The following is a 12,302-nucleotide window of genomic DNA, read 5'->3' as shown; positions in this document are numbered from 1 at the left end:
TCATCTGTAATTATTGAGACAAAATATTGTATGTGTCCATGTACGATGGTCATTTAACAATTCATGTATGATGCAGATCGATGCACGGAAGCGATGGATGTACGCCGAACGATGCGGTTTCGGATATATTGGAGGACTGCAAAAATTTATCGATGTGGCTGAGGCAAACAAAGCGGATAATTTTATGCCTTGTACATGTGTTGACTGTCGAAACATGAAGGACTACTCTAGCTCGAAAACCATTCAAGGCCACATGCTTTGGAGAGGTTTCGTGCCCACGTATTATTGTTGGACCATGCATGGACAAAGAGGGGTTAGGATGGGAGACAATGAAGAAGAAGATGATGATGAAAACTATCCTATGTTCACTGAAGCATACGGTGATACTACAATGGAAGACAATGAAGAAGAAGAAGGTGAAGAACAACCGGCATCAGATGAGCCTGCTGATCGTCTTGGTCGGGTCATTTCTGATGCAAAGCGAGAATGCGATATAGACAAGGAGAAGCTGAAGTTCGAGGCCATGCTAAAGGATTATAAAAAGTTGTTGTACCCAAATTGCAGAGATGGCAGCACAAAGCTCGGTACCACACTGAAATTGTTGAAATGGAAGGCATAAACTGGTTTATCTGACAAGGGATTTGAGAAGATACTGAAAATATTGAAGCCGAAGCTTCCAAAGGATAACGAATTGCCTGAGAGTACGTACGAAGCAAAGAAGGCTATCTACCCTCTTGGATTAGATGTGCAGAAGATACATGCATGCATTAATGACTGCATCCTATACCGAGGTGAGAAGTACGAGAATATAGAGAACTGCCCGGTATGCACTGCATGTCGGTACAAGATCAGACAAGATTACCTTGGTTATGTTGAGGGCGATGACGAGCCCCCAGGAAGAAGGTTCCTGCTAAGGTTATGTGGTATGCTCCTATAATACTATGGTTGAAAAGTCTGTTCAGAAACAATGAGCATGCCAGGTTGTTGCGATGGCACAAAGACGAGCATAAGAAAGACGAGAAGTTGAGACACCTCGCCGATGGGTGGCAGTGGAGAAAAATCAAGACGAAGTACCCGACTTTGCAGGTGACGCGAGGAACTTATGCCTTGGTCTAAGTACAGACGGAATGAATCCTTTTGGGAGCAGAGCTAGAGTCACAGCACCTTCCCCGTGACTCTAAGTATCTACAACCTTCCTCCTTGGTTGCGCATGAAGCGGAAGTTCATTATGATGCCAGTGCTCATCCAAGGACCGAAGCAACCCGACAATGACATTGATGTGTACCTAAGGACATTAGTTGATGAACTTTTGCAGTTGTGGGCCAAACTAGGTGTACGTGTGTGGGATGAGCACAAACAGCGGGAATTTGACCTATGAGCATTGTTGTTCGTAACCATTAATGATTGGCCTGCTCTTAGTAACATTTCAAGACAATCAAAGAAGGGATATAATGCATGCACACACTGTTTAGATAAGACTAAAGGTACATATTTGGAAAAATCTAAGAAGGTTGTCTACCTAGGATGTCGTCAATTTCTTCCGACCAATCATCCCATAAGAAAGAAAGGCAAGCATTTCAACGGTGAGGCAGCTCACCGAAAGAAGCCTAACCTCCCTACTAGTGATGAGTTATTGGCTATGGTCAAGGATTTGGATCAAATAGCAATCTTTGGAAAGGGTCCAGGCTGTCAATCTGTTCTGAAAGACGACGTTACAGTACACGTGCCCATGTGGAAAAACAAACCTTCATTTTGCGATCTACCCTATTGGGAACACCTAGAGTTCCGGTCTTCAATCGACGTGATGCACGTGACGAAGAATCTTTGCGTGAACCTGCTAGGCTTCTTGGGCGTGTATGGGAAGACAAAATATACACCAGAAGCACGGGAGGAGGTGCAGCGTATGAAAGACTCATACGACAGGAAGACTGATAAAGGGCGTCAATACTTAAGCAGCTACGCTCTTACCAAAGCAGAGAAGGAAATGTTTTTTTGAATGCCTGAGCAGTATGAAGGTCCCTGCTAGCTTCTCGTCTAATATAAAGGGAATAATAAAGATGGCAGAGAAAAAAAATTAGAACCTGAAGTCTCATGATTACTACATGATTATGACGCAGTTGCTTCCGGTTGTATTGACGGGGCTTCTACCGGAAAATGTTCGATTACCCATTGTGAAGCTATGTGCATTCCTCAATGCAATATCTCAGACGGTAATCGATCGAGAACGTTTGGAAAGGCTACATAGGGATGTGGTCCAATGTCTTGTTAGTTTTGATTTGATATTCCCCCCCCCCCCCCCCGTCCTTCTTCAATACTATGACTCATCTCCTGGTTCACCTAGTCGACTAGATTTCCATTCTCGGTCCTGTATTTCTGCACAATATGTTCCCCTTCGAGAGGTTCATGGGAGTCTTAAAGAAATATGTTCATAACTATGCTAGGACAGAAGGAAGCATCTGCAAGGGCTATGGAACAGAGGAGGTCATTGGGTTCTGTGTTGACTTTCTACCCGACCTTAAGCCGATTGGTGTTCCTGAATCACGGCATGAGGGGACACTGAGTGGAAAGGCATGCTAGGAAAGAAAGCAGCGATATGTAGGGACCGACATTCTTTCACTCAAGCACACTACACAGCTCTAAAATGTTAAACCTTTGTGGCTTCGTATATCGAGGAACACAAGAATTTTGTACGCTCCGAGTTCTCAGGGAAGGCTGACTCCTGGATTGATAAAAAACACATGGATACTTTCGGCAGTTGGTTGCGAGCACGTCTCATGAATGACAACACTGTTGGAGATCAACTCTACATGTTGGCCACGTCACCTTCTTCGACTGTATTACATTTCCAAGGGTACGACATAAAAGGGAATACATTTTACACGACCGCCCAAGATAAAAAGAGCACCAACCAAAACAGTGGTGTCCGCTATGATGCATACTACGGTTACATAGAGGAGATATGGGAACTTGACTATGGACCTACTTTTAAGGTCCCTTTGTTTCGGTGTAGTTGGGTGAACATGAATGGAGAAGGGGTAAAGGTAGACCAGTTGTAAAGGTAAAGGTAGACCAGTATTTACCAGCGCTACTACTAACTTTTACTGCTTTCACAGCTTTGCACCCTCTACGTATTTGTGATATATTTATACAGATTCTATACAATAGTTTCATCACATCATATTAAACATACACCATTCTCACATATCATAGACATATAATAGTGTCGTCATACCATCATAATCATCATCATTCAACACAAAATATCATCACATAATCTCGAAAAATAGCGATACATAAGTGCGATCATGTCATGTGTCGAATAAGTGCTACTGCATGGTCATGGCACACCCACAAGTTTTATCATCTCTATCTACAACATGATGTAGAAGAGAAGAGCGATCAACATGAGGAAGAGCGCGACTATGTAGTACCGGCGGTCCCGCCCCTGCTCATGCTGGCGTGTCCACCTCAAGTAAGTACTTTCCGCTTCGGCTCTGGTGTCGAACCCTCTTTGGGTAGCACCCGGGTACCTATGCACCTGGGCCTGAGTGGCTGGCCAGTGGTCGTAGACTCCTGGAACCCTCCCAACGTACAAGACGTAGTAGTCCTTCACCATCACTGATCTAGGTACCTGCATCGTGAGTTGTTGATTTGAATGATAATGTGCAAGATAATGTACTTAAGAAAACAAAGAGGCATGATGAGAAAAATAAAAATAACCAATAGTAAACATAAATGACGAAGTTCCTCATACCCAAACTAATTAACTTGAGCGATCTACGCTAGTTCAAGACCATGGTTTCGTTACATCACATAATTTCAAAGTTTTGCCACAGAAAGACAATAGTGATAAGGCACGCTAGTTCAGGACCACGGTTTAGTTACATCACATTGTCATTCACTACTAGGGAAAACCCTAGTAGTAGCGCTGGAAATATGCGTAGCAGTAGCGCTGGTCCAAGCGCTACTGCTATCGCGCTACAGCTAAACACTAGTAGTAGCGCTGGTTCGGGCAACGATAATGGTAAGTAGTATTAGAAGTAGCGCTTGCGCATAGAAAGTGATGCTGCTAAGCCATGCTACTGCTAATATTTCCAAGCGCTACTGCTAAATTTTACTGCTTTCACAGATTTGCATGATCAGAATGCATCATCTTCATCGACAATATTAGCAATATTCAGAATATTCACAATGCATCGTCATCGACAATATTAGTAGTATTCAGAATATACAGAATATTTTCAAGCTCTACGTATTTAGCATCATCATCATCATCTACAATATTTGCATCATCATCATCTATATCAACAACATGGGGATCGGATTATCAGTAGCTCATACTCATTTAAGTCATATAACTCATACGCATTTGACAACTCATATAACTCATATTCATATAACTCATACTCATACAACTCATACTCATATAGCTCATACTCATATAACTCATACTCATATAACTCATATTCATCTAACTCATATAAGTCATACTCATATAGCTCATACCCATATAACTCATACTCATATAGCTCATACCCATATAACTCATACTCATATAACAATATCACTAATAAAAATCCAGTTGACACCTCACGGTGCACGCGGTGGCAACCCGAAGATAAGGAACCCTCACCGGATCATAGCTCGGCTGATGTCCGTGGAGAACCTTCCAAGTATTGGAGAACCTGACATCGAACGCAGCAATGTAGCGATAGACGTGCTCGTCCTCCTCCCTGACATGACGACCACTACTAGGAAAAGGGCTATAGATGATATAGACACTAATGGCTCACCAGACAAGTCGTGCGCCACTACTATATAGTAGTGGCGCACCATGTGTAGGTGTGCCATTAGTGTGATGGACACTAATGGCGCACCACACACTCGGTGCGCCACTACTATTTTTTTTTTGCAAAACTACTAATGGCGCACCACCAGCTGGTGCGCCATTAGTAACCAGGGTTACTAATGGCGCATCTGTTAGTGGTGCGCCACTACTATAATTTTTTTTTGGCAAAACTACTAATGGCGCACCAGAGCTGGCGCGCCATTAGTAACCAGGGTTACTAATGGCGCATCTGTTGGTGGTGCGCCACTACTATAATTGTTTTTTTTTGCAAAACTACTAATGGCGCACCACTAGCTGGTGCGCCATTAGTAACCCTGGTTAGTAATGGCGCACCAGCTGGTGGTGCGCCATTAGTAGTTTTGTAAAAAAATATATCTCCCTGCCACCCACGACCCCAAACCTAGCAAGCCGTCTCTCGTCCTAATCCTCCCGCCCCAGGCCCGAACCACCACCGCCGCCAGGGTCTCCATGCTCCTCTCCTCCTCCTCCTCGTCCAACTCCTCGGCGCGCAGGGTCTCCTCCTCGCCCGACCTCGCCGACGACCACCAGCCGGACGCACAGCAGCAGCAGCAGGCCGACGATCCGGTCGCGCAGGTCGACCAGTTCCTCTCGTCCTCATCTTCTCCTCTACTCCTCCATCGGTCGGCCGGCCAGGGAGATGGACGGCGACTACGTCTCCAACCTGCTCGCGAGCACCGCGGGACTCGACTTGGGTGTGCTGGCCCTCAACACCAGCTTCTTCGAGACGCTCTGCGGCGCCGGCGGTGCGGGCGCCGCCGGGCTCACCGCCATGTTCGGGGACCGGGCGGCCGGGATGCACGACTTCGGAAACGGCGGCCAGTTCGGGCCCGCGGAGGGGGGCGGCGGGGAGCTCGCCGCCGCGTCCCGGGAGGGCTCCTCCGTCTCCGACCCGGCGTGGGCGTACGGCGCGAATGCCAAGAAGCGGAAGGCGCCCGTCGCGGGCACCGCCAAGGGCAAGGGGGCCGCGGCTACCTTCGCCAAGGTGTGCTCCGTTTCCATGGACTTTTTTTTTCTTTCGGTTGTTGAGAAAATTCTGCCTTGCATTAGCTTGTTGGTTGGTTAAGGTTCTACCTGAAGGTGACGCTGGAATTTGGTTTGCAGATGGGGGAGGCGACGGGGCCGGACTCGAAGAAATGAAAAATTGAGGACGAGACGGTGAGGCCCAAGGCGGAGGAGGAGGCGGCCACGGCCAGCGACGGGACGGCCGGCGGGGAGAGGGGCCGGAAGCAGGCCAAGGGCAAGGGCTCCAAGTCCAAGCAGCCGGCGGCGGACGAGCCGCCCAGGGACTACGTCCACGTCCGGGCCAGGAGAGGCCAGGCCACCGACAGCCACAACCTTGCTAAGAGGGTAATACTTCTACTAAAATTTTACTCTCAAGCGTCTCTTTTAGCTATCAGAATGAAAAGTTGTCAGTACAATTTTTTACTCATTGTCCTCAATTGTGGGTTCATACAACAGGTTAGAAGAGAAAATATCACCCTCAAGACGAAGATGCTCCAGGACCTACAAGTGTACTCGTTGAGTCCAGCGCTCATTGCTTTCCTATTTCTGCTGATTGAAAAGCGTGTATTGGCATTTTTTTTGTTTCAATGCGATTTTGTTGCAGGCTCTGCGTGATAAGAAATTGAAAGGGCAGCTCGCTGGAAAAGAGACGCTAATCAGAATATCTGCCAAAGTTCGCTGGAAAAGAGAAGCGTGTATTGATAAAATCGAACACATCTTACTGTCTTGTCAGTTGTCACGTACGATTTGATGTCCAACACATAAAGTAGTAGTGGCCTAAGGGGGATCAGTAATTATGCTTTTTTCTTTATGAAAGCTCTTTGGATGATTTCGTTATTGTAGAGGTTCTCCCAAAATATGCATTTGTTTCACATTGTTAGTTTTTATTTCAAAGTGATTTCATTGTGTCGTACGCTAATTTGAACTAGCACAAATTCCTGTCGGAGCATAATTTGTTCCTCACCTTTCCACAACAGGTGGAAGAAGACGAGGACAGGGGTAGTAGGCAAAGGACGTGAATGTGATTCTCCAGGCACGGCTTCAGTAACATGCTTGGTGTCAATGATGTTGTACTTTAGATAATTTGGCATGTCTTTCTCGTGATGACCGCAGCTCTCTTCTATGTGATGGTAGTTTAGATGATCGATATCGACTTGTAATGTGAAGACAAACTCGCTACTCGCGGTCTCGAGACTTGTAATGTTCTAACTTTGTTCGGTATTTTAAATTCGGAGACTAATAAGATGAATTGTATTCGGAGACTAATCTTCTATTGTATTCGATAAATCTGTTGTTTATATGTTGTGCTCTCTATATTCTGTGCAATAATATGTTTTGTAATCTGTGCAAATATCAGAAAAATAAAATAAATACCTAATATTCATACTACTGGCGCACCACTCAGCACTTTAGTGGCGCACTGCAAAAGCACACTAGTGGCGCATCGTCAACTAGTGCGCCATTAGTAAGCTAGAGCACATGGGTAAATATGGCCCTGGGAGGCATACTAGTGGCGCACCATGAGTTATACTAATGGAGCACTTCCCTGGTGCGCCATTAGTATATCAGATACTAATGGCGCACCATGAGCTATACTAATGGCGCACTTCTGGGTGCGCCATTAGTATACCAGATACTAATGGCGCACCATAAGTTATACTAATGGCGCACTGCCTGGTGCGCCATTAGTAAAAAAATCTAATGGCGTGATGCTAGTGGCGCACCTATAGTGCGCCATTAGTAGCCAAAATAGGTGCGCCACTAGCAGGACTTTTCTTAGTAGTGGACGTACCACCTCCGTGGGGGCCGGCTCCCTCGTCACCGATAATGGCCCACGCGACCGCCACCAAAGATGCTCCGGGTCAACGATAAGACCCGGATTCCGCACCAGGGTGCGTCCCCCGGAAGGTAGCACCTCCCAGTGCCAGCCCTGTGGAGCCCAGTCCCGCACATCCTGGCGCCTATCAAGTAGGTGGTCGCCAGCGAGTCGATGATGAGGATGTGGGATGGGCATCGTCGACGTCGAGACAAATTCCTCTAAGAAAATTTTCTTATTGTATAATGTTTCAACCAAATATGACATGGCAACATCATATGAAAAATTAACCAAATATTACATAGGCTATCTCAAGAGAACATGGCAACATCATATGACAAATTAACCAAGTTCATATGAAAAAAACTAATTAGCTCATGTTCAGTGGATCGACGCTCATGACAACATCATATGACAAATTAACCAAATATGATTGTGGATGTTTGCAAGTTTGAGGTAGTATGAACTAGAGGGGAGTGAGAGCTTGGTAGTACCGAGCGGGGGCAGGGTCGGAGGTGGCCAGGGGCAACGTCGGAGGTGGCCACTGGCGATGTCGGAGGTGGCCGGAGGCGGCGATGCTAACTCTAGGAGAATGAGAATCGCCGAGAGGGGATGAAAATAAGTTGTCAATAGAAATTAGTTGTCAAATATTTTTAAATAAACGACATAAATTACTTAATAAATATGGTTGAGGAACTTAAATAAATGAGATATGATGGACACTCTTCTCTCATGTATGGTGGACACTCCCTCAACGATTTTTTGACCATCGATGATGGTCACTACTCGTACTTCCCCTAGTGCATAACAAATATCTAGCACAAGGAGAATGAGGAGAAGCGACCACCACAACAACAGTCGACATTCTTCTTCTCTCATATATGGTGGACACTCCCTCACCAATTTTTCGACCGTCGATGATGGTCGCTACTCCTACTTCCCCTAGGGCATAAAAAATACCTAGCACAAGGAGAAGAAGGAGAAGCGACCCCACGACAACAGTCGGCATTCTTCTTCTCTCATATATGGTGGACACTCCCTCACCGATTAAACTATTTCTATGAAACACTTACTAAATAAACTATTTCTAATAAACACTTACTAAAAATAGTAAAAAAACTACATTATACTTATATTGAAATATAATGTAGCACAAGGAAATATACGAAGAATAACCACTAAAAGACAGTTGTTGTGATCCTCATTATACTTATATTTCTATTATACTTATATTGACGTTGGTATATTCTTGTAATAGGATTAAGAATATTTTCTGTATAATTATCAAAAATAAATTGTTGTATATTTATATGCTACAAGTTCATATCAACAGCATATCTAATAGGATTAAGTTCCACCTCATATAAAATATATCATCTTTCAAGCCTAACCCTAACTACTAGGAAAAACCTTAACTACTAGGATTAAGTTCATATACCTAGCATATCTAATAGCATTAAGTTCATATACCTAGGGTCATATCAATATGCTACAAGTTCATATCAATAGCATTTCTAACAGGATTAAGTTCATATAACTAAGGGCAGCACAAAAGTGAAGCATATTTCGCATACAAAAAGTTGAAAGGAAAAAGATACTGATTTCACATATACAAGAACGACATTGATGAACTCGAACGAGAGAATAGAGGAGAGAGGAAGAGGAGGGAGGAGGGAGGAGGAGAACTAGGAGCAACGGCGGCGAGCGGCGAGCGACAGGAACGGCGGACGATGGGCGACGGGAACGGCGGCGGCGGCGGATGACGCGCGACGGGAATGGCGGCGACGGACGACGATGGGGGGTGCTGGGGGAGAGTGAATTGGAGTGGAGAGGGGAGTAGGAGGGGCAGCCGGGTGGATAAGGTGGATAAGATATATGTGTCAGCAGCGCTCGTTTAAGGAAAACGCTACTGCTATTCAATTTATCAGTAGTGCTTTACACAAGCGCGCGTTTCTACTAACGTTACGATCTGCGCAGCTTGTTGGGCCTCCTTTAACAGTAGCGTTCACTACAGGAATCACCTTCTTTGCCGTCTGCCATCACAGACGGCAAAGACAATATCCCTGACGGCAAAGACAATACCACAGACGACAAAGATTGTCACGGCCGGCAAAATTTCTGCGTCAGCCTACGACGGCATAGGACCTTCTTTGCCGTCTGCCCGCGCAAGGCGGACGGCAAAGCTCTTTGCCGTCAGCTTTCCTCAGGAGCTGTCGACAAAGCTCTTGAGACGGCAGCCGACACGCGTTGCCTCCGTTAGGGGTTAACGGAGCCTTTGCCGTCTGCCTCCCCGTTAATCTTTGCCGTCTGCCTCCCCGTCCATCTTTGCCGTCTGCCTTCTCCTCCCCTCCCCTCCCCCTCCATCTTTGCCCTCTGCCTCCACGTCCATCTTTGTCATCTGCCGGGTCCTCCCCTCCCCCCTCTCTCCACTCTTTGTCGTCTGCCTCCTCCTCTGTTCCCTCTTCTTTGTCGTCTGCCCCCTGGAGGCTGACGGCAAAGAGACTATATGGCCAGCTGCTACTGCCCAGGTTGCACAGCTGGGCGCCATGTGGCACCTTTGCCATCGGTCAACTGACGGCAAAGGCCTTTGCCGTCAACTTGCAGACGGCAAAGAGCCTATATTGTCACATTTTTGTTTATTTTTTCTATTTCACAGCACATATACATATAATTCATAGCACATATATGATAAATAGGTCACAACACATATATGATATACATATAAAGCTCATCAATGCCATTTGTTCATCAACGTACATCCCATATATCAAAAGAACCAACACATACAAAGTTTCATCCATATATACATACATATAGTTGCACATATATTGTTCATCCATATATACATATACATATAGTTCCACATTGTTCATCAACTCAAATAAAAACGGAAACTAAAGCACTGCAATGCCAGCTTCCAAGCATGTAGTACATCCAATCTGCAAAATGGGAATAAGAAAGTCAGAAGAAGAAGAACAACAACATATATATGACAAATAAGACAAACTGAAGAAGAAAGAGAAGAAGCAAGAAGAGAACAAGGAGAAGAAAAATAAGAAGGAGGAGGAGGAGGAGGAGGGGAAGGGGAAGGAGAAGGAGAAGGAGGAGGAGAAGAAGAGAAAAGAAGAAGGAGAAGAAGGAGAAGAAGGAGGAGAAGAAGGAGAGAAGAAGAAGGAGAAGAAGGAGGGCTCCTTCTCCTTCTTCTCCTCCTTCTCCTTCTTCTTCTCTTCTTCTCCTCCTCTTTCTTCTTCTTCTCCTTCTCCTTCTCTTCTTCTTCTCTTCTTCTTCTTCTTCTTCCTTCTCCTTCTTTTTGATCTAAATGGGCTAATTATGTCATTTTAGAGGAAAACAAGCTAAGTATATAATATTCATGAGCTAACCAAGGTTCTTATGCCATTTTGAGCTTATTATGGTATTTTGGAGCTAAATGGGCTAATTATGTCATTGTTGGGTTAATTAAAGCAAGGATAATATGAAAGAGGAGAAGAAAGAGGAGGAGGAGGAGAAGAAGAAGAAATCAAGAAGAAGGAGGAGGAGGAGGAGAAGGAGGAGGAGGAGAAGGACTAGAAGGTCCTTGGCCTTCTCCTCCTCCTCCTCCTCCTCCTTCTCCTTCTTCTCTTCTTCTTCTTCTATCTTTTCATTTTGCCTATTTCTTCTACTCTTCTCCTTTTGTTGGAGCTAAATTACCTAATTATGTCTTTTTTGAGCTAAATGTTCAAATTATGTCATTTTAGAGGAAAACAAGCTAAGTATATAATATTCATGAGCTAACCAAGGTTATTGTGCCATTTTGAGCTTATTATGGTATTTTGGAGCTAAATGGGCTAATTATGTCATTGTTGGGTTAATTAAAGCAAGGATAAGATGAAAGAGGAGAAGAAATAGGAGGAGGAGGAGAAGAAGAAGAAATCAAGAAGAAGGAGGAGGAGGAGGAGAAGGAGGAGGAGGAGATGGATAGAAGGTCCTTGGCCTTCTCCTCCTCCTCCTTCTCCTTCTTCTCTTATTCTTCTTCTTCTTCTTTCTGTTCATTTTGCCTATTTCTTCTCCTCTTCTCCTCTTGTTGGAGCTAAATTACCTAATTATGTATTTTTTTGAGCTAAATGGGCTAATTATCCCATTTTAGAGGAAATCAAGAAGAAGGAGGAGTAGGAGAAGGATTGAAGGTCCTTGGCCTTCTCCTCCTCCTCCTCCTCCTCCTTTTGAGCTAAATGGGCTAATTATCCCATTTGAGAGGAAAACAAGCTAAGTATATAATATTAATGAGCTAACCAAGGTTCTTATGCCATTTTGAGCTTATTATGGTATTTTGGAGATAAATGGACTAATTATGTCATTGTTGGGGAAATTAAAGCAAGGATAATATGAAAGAGGAGAAGAAAGAGGAGGAGGAGGAGAAGAAGAAGAAATCAAGGAGAAGGACTAGAAGGTCCTTGGCCTTCTCCTCCTTCTCCTCCTTCTCCTCCTCCTCCTCCTCCTCCTCCTTCTCCTCCTTCTCCTTCTTCTCTTCTTCTTCTTCTTCTTCTTTCTTTTCATTTTTCCTATTTCTTCTCCTCTTATTGGAGCTAAATGTTGGAAATATGCCCTAGAGGCAATAAGAAATTAGTTATTATTATA

General features: G+C 44.7%; 1 pseudogene; it reads left to right on the top strand.

Moving 5' to 3' along the window:
- The first annotated feature begins 5,507 nt into the window (after positions 1 to 5,507).
- LOC123396346 overlaps positions 5,508 to 12,302 on the top strand; it is a 114,209-nt pseudogene continuing 107,414 nt past the window's right edge.

The sequence above is a fragment of the Hordeum vulgare genome, chromosome 5H (genome assembly GCF_904849725.1).
Source record: "Hordeum vulgare subsp. vulgare chromosome 5H, MorexV3_pseudomolecules_assembly, whole genome shotgun sequence".
Lineage (NCBI taxonomy): Eukaryota > Viridiplantae > Streptophyta > Magnoliopsida > Poales > Poaceae > Hordeum > Hordeum vulgare.
This window is presented reverse-complemented; position numbering and strand designations above follow the sequence as displayed.